The sequence below is a fragment of the Lontra canadensis genome, unplaced genomic scaffold (genome assembly GCF_010015895.1).
Source record: "Lontra canadensis isolate GAN:19392208 unplaced genomic scaffold, GSC_riverotter_1.0 scaffold6, whole genome shotgun sequence".
Lineage (NCBI taxonomy): Eukaryota > Metazoa > Chordata > Mammalia > Carnivora > Mustelidae > Lontra > Lontra canadensis.
This window is the reverse complement of record NW_022631000.1, coordinates 8,299,586-8,317,457: the sequence shown is the minus strand read 5'-3', so window position 1 is coordinate 8,317,457 and position 17,872 is coordinate 8,299,586. Positions and strand designations below refer to the sequence as shown.

At 38.4% G+C, this 17,872-nt stretch overlaps 1 protein-coding gene across 9 annotated transcripts in view; it reads right to left on the bottom strand.

The window, feature by feature from the left end:
* BBX (BBX high mobility group box domain containing) overlaps positions 1-17,872 on the bottom strand; it is a 273,737-nt gene that overhangs the window by 248,856 nt on the left and 7,009 nt on the right. The gene's annotated exons all lie outside the window — the stretch shown is intronic.

Sequence of the window (17,872 nt, the reverse complement as noted above, 5' to 3'; positions counted from 1 at the left end):
CTTAAGATACTGTAAATAAGCACTCCCTTTACAAACCTGCGACACTGTACTGCCCCTTCTCCCAAACCATGAGGATTAGTAAGAGAGCACTGTTTCAAAATCTTTCTTTGGCCTCCAGTATTTTACAGTCTTGTCACTGAGCTGAATGAAAGGCTCAGCACAATCATGGTTTTAACTACTTAATGCATCATCACTACCTACTGGGCAAGACTCAAACTCAACCAGGGAAGCACCGGACTATAAGTAGGGTAATGGATTTCCTGCTGAATATCTCACCAACTGGCACTCCTTAAATAAGAATGAGAAAGGTAATTATTTCTCCTATTAAGCCAATAATTCCACGGACCAGCACAAAGATAGTGAATGCATTATTATTTTTCCAAATGGATTAGAGACTAAATAAACTTCTACAATCCCTAGTCACCCAAACCACCACCCAAAAGTCAAACAAGCTGCATTCTGAAACCTTCTTCCAACTAAACATAAGGTACTAATCTGCTATCACCATTCTCAAAAAAAAAATAAATAAAAAAAAAAATAAAAGCTTTCATTTCCATTTAGCTGCCACTTAAGATTTATAAAAGGTTCATTTTTCCTTTCATTCTCAACTCAAGTCCTCACAGAGCATACTTTCCTCATCACAGGTTGCCAATTTTTGGTACGTTAAAAATCCCATCAAGTTGCACTTACATGATGTGACAATTAACTTTTAATGATGGGTAAAAGAGGTGGATGCATAAAGTCATTCTGCATTCTATTACTGCACCTATCTAATAAAGGGAAGCTCCTTTATAAAGGTCAGAAAATTTTCTTCTTTAATCAGAACTCTAAAAGACAGACGAACTTTGAAAATATATTAAATTGGATGGGCCAAGGAATGTGTAATACAGAGCCTTCTCTCAGCGCACTGCAGAAGTAAAGAAATGCCTCCACTATCCAGTCTTTTAATTTCATTTCTATTACGTTTATGATTTTTAAAATAATGCTTTCATAAATCACTAGCATTTTATACTCAAGAACTGTATTTACGGATTTCTAGATTTGATGTGATGTCTTAATATCTGATGTCTGAAGACATGATCTCCTTGGATAAAACTGCTTACAGGGTCTCCATGTCTAGCTGGGCAGGCTGGGCTCTGCACAACCCTAGGGGGTGCCACTTACATCAGAGCACATAGATCTATGTATTTATTAGGACAATGCCCAGCCAGAAGGCAGTAAAGTGTCTTGTCCTGAGAAAAATCAATGTATTGTGACAATTTTCCAACACTGGGAACTACAGTATCTCAAGAAAAGGGTGTCTTTTTTTCCAACTTTCTAACACAAAGAAGCAAAGGAAGCTAGAAGCTTCTGGGACCACCTGACTCTGTTTCTGGAAGGTCAGAGTGAGAGGATGGCCACTCCCCAAGGTGAACTCCCAGAAGCAGAGCTCTGATAAGGCACATCAGGCGTCCCCCCTGAACTGCAGCGCAGAGGTTCATTTCTCCCAAATGAAACGTAAAAATACCAACCTTGAAAATATCATCTAGAGTCCTAATTCACTAACATTTAGTCCACAGACATTTGAGTGAATTCGGTCAGTGACAGGGTGTGTGGTTACGATGTTTCACTATAGCAGTTTCTTAACAAGGCCACCAAGAGGCGTCCCAGCTCACAGATCAGCTCAATCACTCACAACTAAATCTGTTGTAGTTTTACAAACTTCCTTCTCCTCATCAACAGTTATGAGCAGCTGATAGTTTCGTGGACAGAACAAAATCAAATAGCCCTAGAGTAACTTGAAAGATCCTTTTGCTTAAGATGAGGATGAGCTGCTATTAAGGCTGAGATGGTTTTTCCTAAGACCACACTGTAATAAACTTATGGCATTTGATAAACTGGCATGCCATTTAACAATGTGTTATTGTCCTGAAAATTCTTCCTCTGTTTTCAGGACACAGGGAACTAGCCTCGGCCATGCAGCAGTTTACTATCTGTTAGCTAACAAAATTATGTTATACTACTAAATAAATTAGATGTCAACTAGCAAGATAATAAAATTATTTTGAAGTTAATATGTATAATGCATTGCATATAGCTTTATGCTAAACATAAATGACATTTAGTTCTTTGATTTTTTTTGCCAGGTATCAAGAACCAACACAAAGAAAAGTCACATATTCCTGATGTGAAAGTGGTGCCATCAATTGATGAAACATATTTTCTACCTCATTTTGGTGCTAAACAGATTTCTATATAGCAAAGCACCAAACCCGAAGTCTTGCGTTTTGGTTCCAGCTCTGCCACTCACATGGCCTGGGTCCTAGTCTTTTATCTACGCCTTGCTTCCTTCCAATTTAAAATGATGGATTAGACTAGTCTAAGATCATTCACAATATCCCTTTTGGAGCTAAAATTCTACTGTTCCCTTTGGATGTAAGTTACCTGAATTTCAAAACTATTTTCTTTTCTATGTGGTGGCACAACATTTATTTTTTTAAATTACAGGTATTTCACCTTTTAGAATACTGTTTAATAATACTAACTTTTTAAGCTGTAGATGTTCACCATATGCTTAGAGTGACTCAAGGAACAGTTTTTAACAAGCACCTCTCTTGGTGGCAGTCTGTGTGACAATGGAAGAACACAAACAGGGAAAAAGTTACTTTTATCCTGAGCCGGAGCATCAGCACTCCAATGCAGCAGAAGTCTGGACAAGTACAGGGCACTATCCAGCAGTATGGATGGCCTGTGCGACATGCAGCAGGACAGTGGACAGGAGCAAGGAAGAGTGTGGCCTCCTTAGACAGAAAGAGCTAGAATGGAATGCCAGCTCCACCACTTACCGGAAGAATGACCTTGGGCGCGCTGCCTAGCCTCTGAGACTCAATTCCCTCATCTCAAATGGAGATAATAATTCTTTCCTCACAGGCTGTTTTGAGGTAGAGAAGGACCACTGGGTCGGCTGCTTAACAACAGAGGGTGGGGAGGAATTCTACCTAATTATCCTCATGACTTTTATTTTCAAACTCCATTCTGAACAAAAAGCCAAACTAAAGGAAAGAAAGTTCAGTTTCTAAACCCTTACCCTCTTTATATGCCTTCAATAAACACATGCTCCAGCTTTTCTTCAAAATGTAATTCTTTAACAAACCTCTTCTTCAGCCATTACTACTACGCCAAGGGGCAAAGTTAGTACAAATATTCAGATACAAACTATAAAAATTAAATGAAAGTTAAGGGAACCTATAGAAATAAATATTCTAAATAAACTGCTTTTGTGTCAAACCTTAAATCTTTTAAATAAAACTGTTCTCAACTCCAATGCAATCATCTTTTATCATTCTCCCATAGTAAAATAATTAGTAAGCCTCCTTACTCTTGGGGAACTTTGAGATAAGACCAAATAAATAAAACTTCCCTGCTATGTAAAATATTAATTGAATAATTGATCCTATAATAATTTTTGAATAGAAAGATCTTCTCTTTTATGGTTGGCGGCAGTGCTATATTGAATTCTCTAACTGGCCTGTGAACATTCCTTTTCTAGAGTGCCAAATTTAAATGCCTTTTGAGGTGAAAAAGAAAAAAACCCTCAGCACTTACCTTCACTTCTTTGAAAACACCAGTTGATATCAAATTAGAATATGAATGTGTTCCAGAAATGGGTGTAGCTCCAGTATCCAGATATCAATTCATATTTTCCAATTAATTTTCATTATAATTTCAGAAATACATCTCAAGAAAAAAAAAATGGCCCCGATACATAATCCAAATCTCACTTAAGAATCCTAATATACACTTCAAAGCAAATTCTTTGCCAGTGTGTGGTCCCTATGCATTTAATTTTCCATGTAAGCTGCTAGAAAAGTTATGTCAAATGGACAGTCATTCCACATGAACTGAGAACACTTATTTAAATACACAGATTTGAGTACACCAGAAATTTAAGGCCCATTTTCCTAATTAAACAACCATATTGTCTATGCCACTGCTGCTCCATTTATTTATAATAATAATTTATCAGGTTGAAAATTCGTAAAAGAAAAAAAAATAAATCTTAGTTCAAAGAAAATAAATTCTGCTCTGCACAGCAGGCTGGTCTCTGGAGGAGTGGCCAGAATGCGAGGTTCTGTTCTCCGGAGCCACTGCAAACTGAGTATCCTGGGTCAAGCACTTTGACCCAGGCTGTTTCCTCATCTGCAAAATGGGTATAAGGATGCCCTCCTTTCCACCTCAGAGCATAGTTATAAAAAGCAAAGAGGCCAGTGAAATCACAGTAAACTCCGACTGCAGTAACAATCCCTTTAAGGTTACTATCCCTTTAAGGGTAACAGCCTTGCAGTAAAGAGATCTGATGACTTCATGAGGAAAAGGATGAGAGCAAAAAAGTTTTAACTGTTGGAGCCTTTATTTGGAGACCCAGCTACAAAAGCAGGAGAGCTCTCTGAAGAAACTTTAATTCAGCTCTAGGGAGCTGGGGTGACTAAACTGTTTTTCCTAGGGCAAAGGGGAACTTCCTTTGTTTACTGCAAGACATCAGAAGTGGAAATTAGAGCACAGTAATTTATGAATTGTGCAGATGTAAAACTGCTTTAAGTAAACATGTCCCAAATGAGATTAAACTCTAGAAGGACTATGGGGTACCTGCCTTGACTGGTGTGGCAGAGCCAAAGGACGCCTTCACCTGGTCAGTTTCTAAAGGAAAGAGTTAATGCCACAGCTTCTTCTCAAGGAGGAAATGTTTGCTTTCCCTGCTCTGACAATGCTAAATAAAATGCATGACAGGTTCATTTTATGACCACAAAACTGGAATTCTACCACCATTAAAGAGAACGTCTAAATAATAATATTCCAAAAAGAAAAGAGAAAATGCAGGGCACCTAGGTGGCTCAGTCAGTTAAGCATCTGCCTTCAGCTCAGGTCACAATCCCAGGGTCCTGGGATCAAGACCCCGCATCAGGCTCCCTGCTTCTCCCTCTGCCTGCTGCCCCGCCCCCCTGCTTGTGCACTCTCTCTCAAATAAATAAAATCATATAAAAAAAGGAGAGAGAGAAAATGCAAACTACCTTGTTTTACTTATTTGTACATCAGTACTAATTAGTATATATTGGGGTGATCCATGACAAATCCCAGCTTCAGTGATGGGGGAAGAAGGAGTATGATGATAGCATATTTCAAATAATTCAATCAAAACCTCCATTTTCTTCACTGATAATATGTCAACAGCATGTTTAAAATGACCTTTAACTAAATAACTACATGTGATCTGGTAGTTGTGGTCACTAGAGCACACCTCTGTGCAGCAACACTTCCAAGGCTTAAAAACATATCTGTGTAGGAGGTAATCCCAGAACCGCTGGCTTTGCTTCAATCAGGGCAGGATTCATTTACAGGCCTCTGATCTTGATGCTGACCCATTCCCGTTGGTGTAGAGCCTTCCACACCTGGCACATAGAGGTATAAAACAGAGTAATTCAATAAAGATTCATCACTTGCCATATTGTGTCCTAGGTGACATGGGTACAAATAAAAGTAAAACCCAGATTGTAATGCTTACGAAGGTCATCGTTTTTGCTTTAAGATGCGAGGTCACCAAGGCCATTCCTCAGAGTTGTTCTTATTAACACTGTGACCCCCTCATGGGCTGTATCATTCTGCCCTCCTATAGCTCAGTCCATCTCCATACTCTGTCCTGCTTTAAGGGACTCCTGGAACTTTACCTTTTCATGCTAATGGACCTAGAGCCTTTGCCGGATCCCTCATGCTGAGCCACTCAGTGTCCATACCTGTACTCAGTCAACTAGTATTTATCTAGTCCCCACTACGTGGCAAACACTTTTACAGGCATAGGAGATGCAACAATGAACAGAAATTGTCTATTTTTACCAGATCCCTCATGATGAGCTAGACTGTCCTCATCCCTACCAACCAGCCTAATTCTGCTTACTCATCTAACAGTATTTATTGGGCTCTACTGTCTAGGAACTGAGGATACAGAAGGCAGCAAAATCAAGAAAACTTGATCTCACAGAACATAACCTAAATTTGGAGTGACACTGCCCAATTTTAACCCAGAGTCTCCAAAGTGAGGTTCCTGAACTCCAAAAGATGAGCAAGACAAAGCCCACTGGAGTAGGTTAAGAAAACACTTGAATTTTTCTTTATGTTCAGTTTGTCTTGTTTTTTATTTCTAAGCTATTTATATTTTTAAATGCATAATATATGAATAGCCCAGTAGTACATAATTTAAAGATAAATGTCCACAGATCAAGAATATATGCTCAAATTCTTTTACTGCGGGGAATAACATTTTAAAAGTCCACAGGCCACTGGCTTGTATGATGACACATTTGGAGTGAACTGTTTGGCCCAAATAGGATTAGCCTGGGTTGTCCACTAGATTCATTTTCTGATAGATTCAAAAAAGCATTTTGCAAGGATGTCTAAACATTAAGCTACACAACCAAAATTCAGGTCCATCTCAATTTCCCCTCCCTGATCATCTCCTATTGCCCTATACTCCCCCATCCCTATGCACCATGCATAGTAAAACACCCTTATTGTCATTCCAGATTTAGCATATGTCATATGTCATTATTATACTAGAAACAATCTGAGGCCAGAGCTATTATCTTTTTATTCTACAAACCCCAGAATTCCTACATATTATGGGTACTCAATACATGTTCCATAAAGTAATGACAATTGAATATATGGAACCCAGAGCTGCCATACAGATAAGGCAGAGAACGATTATTTCCTTTACCAAAGACCGCTTTTCTTCATAAAATGATTAGTACCATACTCCTTTTTAAGCACCTCTATGTGTACATCACAGATCACTGATTACTTAACAAAGGGATCTGGGAACAGTAAAATTGTTCAATACGTAAAATCAGTAGCCACTGCTAATTGAAGATCAATTAGAAATATACACGAAGCGTTCTAAGATTACAATTCATCAATAAAAATATATAGTTTTGAAAAACTGATTAAGCCAAAACTTTTCAAGGAAAACACCTTTAACGAAGTTCCAGTTATCCAAATTCTTAAGACCTATATATATTAGACTTTAAGGCCATCTGGTTGTATTCGAAATAGATGTCAGGAATGACATTTACGGTCACATTTTAAAAATTTGAAGAAAAGGATATTTGCTTCCTAACAACGGATTCATGATCACAATTTCTAATGGAGTAAACTCATCACTGTAGTGAAATCAGGTCCTCGCACATGTAACTCTGTCCCCACCTGTCATCCCATTCCTTAAGACATTTCAAGCTATAATAAACTTCTAAATTGATTTGCATGATTTATGAAAAGACCATATGTGAAAAATTATTAAAACAAAACCCTGGGAAGACAATGAATCCGAACATTTCTCTGGACTACAGCTGACCCCCGAACATGGGTTAAACTTGCACAGGTCCACTTATACATGGATTTTTATAGGACAGGACCATATATATTTTCCTTATGATTTTCTTAAAATCTTCTTTTCTCTAGTTTACTTTATTGTAAGAATATGGTATACAATACATATACATAATGTATTAATTGTGTATGTTATTGGTAAGCCTTCTAGTCAACAGTAAGCTATTAGTAGGTTAAATTTTGGGGAAGTCGAAAGTTATACTTGGATTTTTGTCTGCACAGGCATCAGTGCCACTAACCCCCATGTTGTTCAAGGGTCAACTATACTAAGATACAGCACCAAGTGAGATGAGAACGCAAATCCATATAACAAAACTTACAAAGAAGTTCATTATTACCACGAGGACTGGCAAATATTAAGATCCAAATAGTTGTACTTCTGTGATGCCAAATAAATAGCCCAAAGATAGAAAGACTCACAAGTTACTATTCTGTGTGTCTCTGTTCCTCTTTGCTGCTCTAATGTAAACATTAGCCTCATTATCAATGTTGTGAGCCTATGAAGAAATATTTCCCCATATCAGCTTCTTCTTTATGATTTGGCTTATTTTGTTTGTTATGAAAGCAGCCAAGGGTGGCATCTGGAACACTGTATAGAATATTTCAGAAACAAAGTTTTAATCGAAACTGGGTTGATACCCGGAAATGACCAAAGAGAGCCACAAATAAAAATGGATGAAAATGGGGACACCTGGGTGGCTCAGTCGGTTAAGCCACTGCCTTGGGCTTAGTTCATGATCCCAGGGTCCTGGGATCGAGTCCTGCATCGGGCTCCTTACTCAGCAGGGAGCCTGCTTCTCTCTCCCTCTGCCTACTTGTGTGGGCTCTCTCTCTCTCTCTCTCTCTCTCTCTCTCTCTGAGAAATAAATAAATAAAATCTTAAAAAAAAAAAGGGTAAAAATGCACACAATTCTGACATGTAATAAACACAAAACTCATGATTAAGAAGTGATCCTGAAGGTTTGATCAAGTCCAAAGACCAGACCCAGACCGCTAAGCATAAAAGGGACCCAAAAAAGCCAAACTCAGGCATACCCTCCAGGCCATGGCTTACCATGAGAGAAACTGCAGTTGTAAACACAGGGTAAAAACACTCTGGAAAATCTGAAAACTGCCTGACAGAAAAACTGGGCATCATTTTTAATCTGTAATCTCTCATGGATAGAGAAGCACATTTTTATCTCTTCAGAGTCTCACTTTGTGTTTAATACCTGGGCTATGGGTCTTATTAGTATATTCCTAACTAGTAAAGTAAGTCTCAGCTAGAGCAGTTTATAGTATTTTTATTGGCCTGTATTTGGACTCCTAGTTTGAATGTCTAGTTCAAACTTAACTCCATTTAAGATGCTTTTAACATGATTTGGTATATGTGGAATCCTCTACCATTTCCTTTTACTTCAAAAGTGTTGTCACCACAGCCTGTGACGTTAATAGCAATAAATAAAAAAGGAAAAATAAATTAAAAGGAAGTCTAGAACACTCGACTGGAACTTAACTTTCTAATATAAACTGAAAGCTTTAACCAAAAAAAAAAAAGTCTTGGTCCTTTAAAAATAGACCAAAAGACAAAATGATGAACTAATAGTTAAATAAAAGCCAAATGAAGCTTACAAGCCTGATTTTTAAAATCCACTCTAGTGCTTGGACCAAATTAGTTTCACAAGCTCTAAGATAATTAGGACAAACACTGTAACAGCAAGAAACTCCACCTGTATTTCAATGTCCTACTCGTATGCTGGAATTTGCCAGTTTTTCAGGGTATTTACTCCAGTACTACTGTATGCCATGCTGTTAGTACAATTAGCACAGAATACTTATATGATATTTACATCTACTGGACTTTTCCAGCCAACAGACCACATCTGCTTTAAGGACCAGGGCTATTCCACATTCATCTCTTTAGCCTCAAAGTTTAAGTCGGCATCAACACCCCACAGGCACTCAGTCCTTGAACACTGAATTAAATGGATACTCGGTCTGGCTACCTGAATCTCACCAACACTTAAACCAAATTATCTAATATGTAAAAATAATAACTTTTGCCTAATCCTGTATCTAATTCATGTTTTGATCATCAGATACTCTGAAATGAAGTCCATGAATGTGCTTAATTTTTCTTCTCATATGGGACTTATTTTCAAAGCAATTGTCAGAAAACTATTTTATAACTCTATCCATGTTGTATCAGTAAATTCCTTTAGTAAAATATATTCACCCATTAAATATCAAAAAGTTTGCGAGTGTCACACCAGTCAGGATGGCTATTATCAAAAAGACATAAAATAGCAAGTACTGGTGAGGTTGTGAAGAAAAAGGAACCCTTGTACACTGTTGGTGGGAGTGTAAACTGGTGCAGCCACTGTGGAAAACAGTATGAAGGTTTCTCAAAAAAATTAAAAATATTAATACCATATGATCCAGTAATTCCACTATTGGGTATTTACCTAGAAAATGAAAACACTAATTCAAAAAGATATATGCACCCCTAAGTTCATTGCGGCATTATTTACAACAGTCAAGACATGGAAGCAACCCAAATGTCCATTGTTAGATGAAGGGATAAAGAAAATGTCACACACATCCTCACCCCCAACCCCCACCACTGCAACCGCCACTCAATAATGGCCATGAAAAAGAATAAGATCTTGCCATTTGCAACAATATAAATGGACCTAAAAGGTATTATGCTAAGTGAAATAAGTCAGAGAAAGAGAAATACCGTATGATTTTACTTTTATGTGGAATTTTTAAAACAAAACAAATGAATAAATGAAAAACCAGACTCTTCAGGCACCTGGGTGGCTCAGTCGGTTAAGTGGCTGCCTTTGGCTGAGGTCATGATCTCAGTGTCCTGTGACTGAGTCCCACATCGGGCTCCCCGCAGAACGGAAGCCTGCTTCTCCCTTTCTCTCTGCCTACTTGTGCTCTCTCTCTGTCAAATAAATAAATAAAATCATAAAAAAAGAAAAGTAAAGTAAAGAAAAACCAGACTCTTAAATACAGAGAACAACCTGGTGGTTGCCAGATTAGAGGGGAAAGGGAAAACGGACTATATAGGTAAAGGAGCTTAAAAGGTAAAAACTTCCAGTTATAAAATAAGTAAGTCACCAAAATGAAAAGTATAGCATAGGAAATATAGTCAATAATACTATAATAACATTGTACAGTGACATATGGTGACTACACTTACTGTGGTGAGCACTGAGTAATGCAGAGAATTGTCAAATCATGATGTTGTACATCTGAAACTAATATATCATATGTCAACTATGCTTCAAAAACAAAAAAGTATGTAAGGTATCTATATATATATAGCTATATATGGTCTATAAATTTGCTTAAAAAAAAAGTACCAGATTAAAAACGTTAGAGAATATTCAGCCTGAAAAACTCAACTTCTTATGCCGCCTGGGTAGCTCAGTCAGGTAAGTGTCTGCCTTTGGCTCAGGACACGATCCCAGAGTCCTGGGATGAAGCCCCTCACTGGGCTCCCCACTCAGCAGGGAGTCTGTGTCTCCCTCTGCCCTTCAGCCTGCTCATGCTCTCTCTCTCTCTCACATACTCTCTCTCTAATAAATAAAATCTTTAATTTTTTTTAAGGTTTTGTTTATTTTTTATTTACTTGATGGAGAGAGACACAGCCAGAGGGGGAACACAAGCAGGGGGAATGGCAGAGGCAGAAGCAGGCTTCCCGCCAAGCAGGGAGCCTGATGCCAGGCTTGATCCAAGGACCCAGGATCATGACCTGAGCCAAAAGCAGACACTTAAGGGCTGAGCCATCCAGACGTCCCAAATAAAATCTTTAAAAGATGAGAAAGAGGGTGCCTGCGTGGCTCAGTGGGTTAAGCCTCTGCCTTCAGCTCAGGTCATGATCTCGGGGTCCTGGGATCGAGTCCCGCATCGGGTTCTTTGCTCGGCGGAGAGCCTGCCTCCCCCTCTCTCTCTGCCTACTTGTGATTTCTCTCTCTGTGGGTCAAATAAATAAAATCTTTAAAAGATGAGAAAGAGAGAGAGAGAGAGAGAGAGAAAAGAAGGAAGGAAAGAAGGAAGGAAGGGTGGGTGGGTAGGTAGGAATGAAGAAAGGCTCAGCTCCTCATGAAAGAACAAATGATTTCTATTGATATATCAGAGGAATTAATAAATAGTAAAAACAATTTGTTATTAGGCATTTCTATAGCAGATACACCAACTAGAAAGAAAGTTCACTAAATGTCAATTTAAAAACTAAGTTTCGGGCTGGTTTAAGTCTTTGATTGTAACCTCGCTGATGAGAACTGACAACAGGTCCCCCAGTTCACAGAGTTTCTCGTCTACCCCCCTTAAATGACAGAGAGTAGCGTTCCAACCCTATCACTTCAAAATGAAGATTCCTCTTTGGGGAGAAAGAAAAATTGGGAGGAATTCTTGGCTGAAAGCTGCCCCACACTTTCCAGTTCTAACCTCTTGGAATGTGGCCCTAAAGGCAAGGAAATACAGAAAAAGCCCAGGAGACAGGAGCACTGCAGACAGGCCTCCTGAGCCTGAGAGAACCTCTTGCTACCTGTGAGACCTCAGACAAGTTACTTAATTTGACACTTAGTTTCTTCGTCACTAAAATAGAGTTACCTCTCATCAGAAAGTTGTTGTGAAAAATAAAGTAGTAAAAGTCAAACTTAAGCTTCCTATGGATGCCCTCAGTACCAATTATCTTCTCCCCTCCCCAACAAAGTAAAACAGTATGTGGGAAACTATTTTAAAATCTGCTTTCAACTTTCCCTTAAATATAAATGAACCCGTGTAGTCATCCTATCACCCTAAAACACAAAAATAACTGGAGAAGGAGTTTACTTTGCTTCACATAGCCTTGTTAAAGGTTCCTCATAATCCCTCCCTAACTGACACTTACATGTAGGGAACCGTGTAAGTCTCAAACTTGTATGTTAGCAACTGTATTATATAGCCAGTGATAATTACTAAAATGACTCAAAACTGTAAAAGTAATCTTTAAAATCAAATAATGGCAAAAAAGAAAAAATTCAATTCCATACTTATTCTCAAATATTTATAGGCTGTATCACCGATCACAAATAAGCCAATACAATAAAAGGCTGAGAGAAAAATAGACAAATAGACCTCAGGGAGGATAGCAAAAGGAGAGAAGAGTCCACTATCTTGAAAGCTAAGCAGGGTTGGGGCCTGGTTAGTACTTGGAGGGGAAAAAGGAAGAGAAGGGAGGGGAGAAAAGAAATAAAGAGTAGGAAAGAGAAGAAAAGGGGACCAGAAAGAAAAGATATGTAACTTCAGTAACTCAAAAGACAATCAGAATTTGACAGCTGGATGTAGAGAATTAATTTCTCATTTCGTTCCATGCTCTCCCACATTCCCTTTGCAGTCAATGAAAATTCTACACTTGGCTGAGTTTTGAGAGGTACACCAAAAGCTGAAAAACAACTCAGCACTTTTTAAGATTAAAAGAATCAGCATTGTTAATAAGACTCCCTCTAAATTACTCAATCTGTGGCTTTCCTACACCAAACTATATAGTTGTATCAGTAAGTAACTAAAGAAGAAAAACTTTCTTTAGCCATTAACCATTTCCGTCTATACGAAGACACATTTAAGTCTTACCATAACAATAGATCAGATACAGCTATTAAGTTTACTCCTACTGTGTCATATGTACTCTTCTTCACCTCATACTTTATGTTTTTCTACAGTGGTTTTATAGGAAATTAAAAGTATGGCTCCTGGCTGGCTCAGTTGGTAGGTCATGTGACTCTTGATCTTGAGGTTGTGAGTTCAAGCCCCATGATGGGCATACAGATGACTTACAAAAAATCATTTCATAATCACTGACAATAAAGGTATCTAGAACCTCTCTAAAGCAATACAACCAAAACATTTTCACCTTAGAGTAAATGAAATTTGCAGAAAACACTTTCTATTTTTACTTTTCTGACAGAAATATGCAAGTGGCAATATAATAAAGGAAACATAACCTTCCCGAAACTCAGTCCTAACAATAAACCATAATGAAAGTAGCCTAAATTCTGTTCACTATTATATAAGAAACAGGGTAGAAGTTTCAAGTACAGATTTCAATATGTATGTCTGTTTGATAAATGAACCACAGGGGAGCCTGGGTGGCTCGGTTAGTTAAGCATCTGCCTTTGGCTCAGGTCATGGTCTCAGGGTCCTGTAAAGGCTTCCCGCTCCATGGGGAGTTTGCTCCTCCCTCTCCCTCTACCCCTCACCCACACTTTTGTGTGGGCGTATGCTCTCTCTCTCTCTGTTGCTCTTGCTCACTCCCACTCTCAAATAAATAAATAAAATCTTTAAAAAAATTTTAAAAAGTAACAACTACATCAAAAACTAAAAAGGAATCAACAACGTCAAAATGGTATAGGAGGTTCAAGTAACTCGGGCAGGATGGGGTGGAGTGTGTGTGTGTTGTGTTACTCTTTCCTTACCTAGGAACCTTTCACTGCTCAACTTAGGAGATACAAATGTTAGCTACCATTTTGCTTACCTGACTTTATTAACCCCTGATGCATCCCACCCTCATAACTGAAGCCACGGGGTTTCAAAAGACAGCTTGAATTAATACATAACAGTAAGATACCTTGTTAGGATATCTTATGTGATTCACCAGCTTGAAAGGAACTCAACATATTCAGATGATCAAGTGATCAAAATCAGCAAAACGATACTCACCGAGTTAAATGGGTAGAAATACCAGACAATTTCACTGTGTGGACTAAGAAAGTTAATACAACAGGATCACAGTCCCTTATCTGAAACCCTTAGGTCCAGGTATGCTTCAGATTTTTGTGAGTCTTAGAGGTCAGAGGGAGCATACAGCATATATTACGTAACATTCCTAACTAGATCTAGGATAGCACCTCATAGCCTCATATATTACTATCTCTACAGCAAAATATGTGAATATTCTAAGTGGGCTTTAAAACTAAACAAGCTCATGACAGTTTGGGTCAGGTTCTGCCATCAAATGAACTTTGATGCCAGACTTTTGGAGGAAAAAAAAAGGGCAACAAAACTTAGTTTTTCAGAGATTTTTAAGATAAAAGGTTAGGAATGTAAATCCAATACCACTATTCATCAAAGCATAAAGACATTTTCAAAATATACAGAGTTTATTAATTTACTGGAGATGAAAAAGTAAGGTAAATTAAAATTTGGCCAAGTAAAAAAAGATGTTCCTGGCAAATATAACCTTAAAAATTATGGGGTGCCTGGGTGGCTCAGTTGGTTAAGCGTTTGCCTTGGGCTCAGGTCATGAACTCAAGGTCCTGGGAGAGCCCAAGGTGGAGTCCCAGGTCTGGCTCCCTGCTCAGCAGGAAGTCTGGTTCTCCCTCCCCCTCTGCCCCTCCCAACGCCCCCCCATCCCAGCTCCTGCCCGCTCGATTGCGTGTGCGGGCTCCCTCTAATAAATAAACAAAATCTTTCAAAAAAAGAAAAAAGAGGAAACACAAGTTACCTGACTTTAGTTTATTCAAATGAACTAAATAAATGTTGAGACTACTTAAAAATAAATGTCTGTGTTAGAAGCAAGGAGTATTTGAGTAAAACAGGAATGTCTGAGAACCCTTATACTTATAGTCTTTTGTACCTCCTTTGCATTTGAACACATGTTGCACTTTCCCTAGCTTTTGGTTTTCACATTGTTTGAGATTTCAGGGATTTGCTGTATTTCCCATTCATCTCCTCCTTAGCTTGTCCCTCTTTTTTATTTAAGTGGCTATTCTGTGCCATGTAATTTGTTACGAACTGCGGATGTAACGCTTCTCAATCTTCATGCCTTGACACAAGGGTAAATTTTAATTGGTCATGAGGTATTCCCAAGTAATTAGTTACCAACAAAGCACCACAGTTTATGAAGAATTTTACATGTTTACACATGGGTGTATTCAAAATTTTCATTATGATAGCATCATTCTCACTCATACTCTGATATATTTTCTTGATAGGGAAAGAAGTGGCTTTATCACACTGTGAACTACCTATAAACTCACCACATAATTCATCTATGTCTATAATCAGGGAAATTATAACGCCCTCTGTGTAAACATCAGTTCCGTGTGTGTCTTAGCAGAACAAAGTCTGAGAACAGATGCTCTAAGACATTCCAAGATGGACAAAAGCCACCGGAGAGAATGCCCAGTGCCAACAACTAACCACTCTGAAATATGAAAACAGCTATTCTCCTGTCTTATACTGTCTGTTTAAAGAAATACAGAAATCATTCCCCAAATCTGAAGGGGCACCATACTTAACTATGACATGCCTCAGTTATTTATCACTTTTATCCTTCCATCTCTTACCCTGCTTATTCTACGTATTTCCTTTGTCACCAATAAAGTGCTTACCTAACACCTCACATTCGGTTGAAAGTGCACCTATGTTTCATGATACCAGGGTTCAGAATTATAGTCGGCCCACAAACACATGGAACTGTGCCAGTCCCCTTACACATGGATATTTACAGTACTACACTAAAATGTATTTTCTTTCTTATGATTTTTCCAATAACATTTTCTTTTCTCTACCTTACTCTATTGTAACACAGTTTACAATACATATAACACACAAAATATGTGGCTGTTTACATTATCAGTAAGACTTGCAGTCAACAGTAGGTTATTAGTAGTTGAGTTCTTGGGGATTCAGAAGTTCTACGAAGAATTTTGTCTGCATGGGTGGGGTTGGCACCCCAACCCCTGTGTTGTTCAAGGGCCAACTGCACTGTAGAGGAAACAAAAATTAAAAGGCACAGGGCTAGCAGAACATGCAATTCTTGATCTTGGGATCATGAGTTTGAGTCCCACGATGGGGATGGGGGTAGAGTATTAAAAAAAAAAAAAAAGATGTTTAAAAAAAAATTAAAAGGCACAGCTTCAAAAAATTTCAAACTTACTGGGACTTGGAATGAGATGAGACAGAACTATAAGAACATAGATATGGTTAAGGGTCATTACAGACAGCACCGTCTTGTGTAATTCTCATTCTGTTGCACAGTAAATATTAATACACCTTTTTGCACATAACGAAGGAAGTTTATTTTGAAGTGACATGCTTAAAGTCCCGTAGTCAGTAAGCAAGAGGGGCAATGGTACTGGAATCTGGGTTCTTTGGCCTCTAAGCCTCTGTTCCTTGTACTACACCTGCTACTCTCAACAGAGGGTGAGAAGGGCTCTTGTCATACTGAGGTAATTGCCAACATGCTGACTGAAATACAGCCTCAGAATGCTGAAGCTGGAAGAGACCTTGTCAAAGAACGTGAACCCCACATCCAGTGCAGGACTCCTATTCACTCTTTCACTATCTGTCCCCTACAGCAGAGTTTCTCAAAGTGTGTCACAGTACCTTGTGCCTGCTTCAGAACCAATGAAGCACCAGGTAAAACATTCCTGGGCCCCACCTCAGTCCCACTGAATCAGCTTATCTGGCTGTGGGACCTGGAGACCTTCACTTTTTTAAATTTTATTTTTAAGTAATCTCTACACCCAACGTGGGGCTCAAACCTACCACCCTGAGATCAAGAGTCACACGCTGCACCAACTGAGCCAGCCAGGCATCCCTGGGGGGCTCCACTTTTAACAAGTCCTCCAGGTTGGTGTTTTTCAAACTCTAAGTCCTAAGATCAATTCAGTGAATAACACTGTTTTTTTTTAATAAAATAGTTTGGAATACGTTAGATTTATAAAGATTGATAGGAATAGAAAAATACCAGAGGGCACTACTCTTAGTACTGTTTCAGGCAAACTTTTGTTTCAGTTTTTATATATGGATTGGGATACAAAAGGCATTACCATACATCTCAGTCAGAAACATTTAATATAGCTGCTTTAAACAATTTTTATCCTCGTTCTTGTCTCTCCTTTATAATAAATAAGTTTTCATGTTTCATGTAATTATTCCCTTTACAAAAAAAAACAACATTCAATGTCCATTTTTGGATCTCAGCATTCCATTCCAAGAACTTCCGTTTTATCCCCTGATCTTTTCCCCTGAGCGCCATGTTTAACTATTGGTTTAATTACTCTATCAACAGTTTACAGTATTTATATTCCTAAGATTTCAGAAACTCCAACTCATTTTTTACTTTGTACTCTACACAACCTCCTCACGAGCTGTAGTTAATTTTACTATCTGGATCTTTGAACTAACTCACATCTCTTAACTTACTAAGTTTATATATTGCTAGGTGTGTTCAATGCTTCCTGGTCTATATTCAAGCCTTTAGTCTTTCATTCCCTTAGTCTTTCATCTTCTTTGTACTTATATACACTTTTATTTATTTATTTTTTAAAGATCTGTGGAGCAGAGCCCAATATGGGGCTCCATCCCAGGACCCTGGGATCATGACCAGAGCAGAAGGCAGACACTTAACGACTAAGCCAACCCAGGTGCCCCTCTATATATACTTTTAGATAGAATTCGCTATTGGCTTGTCTGC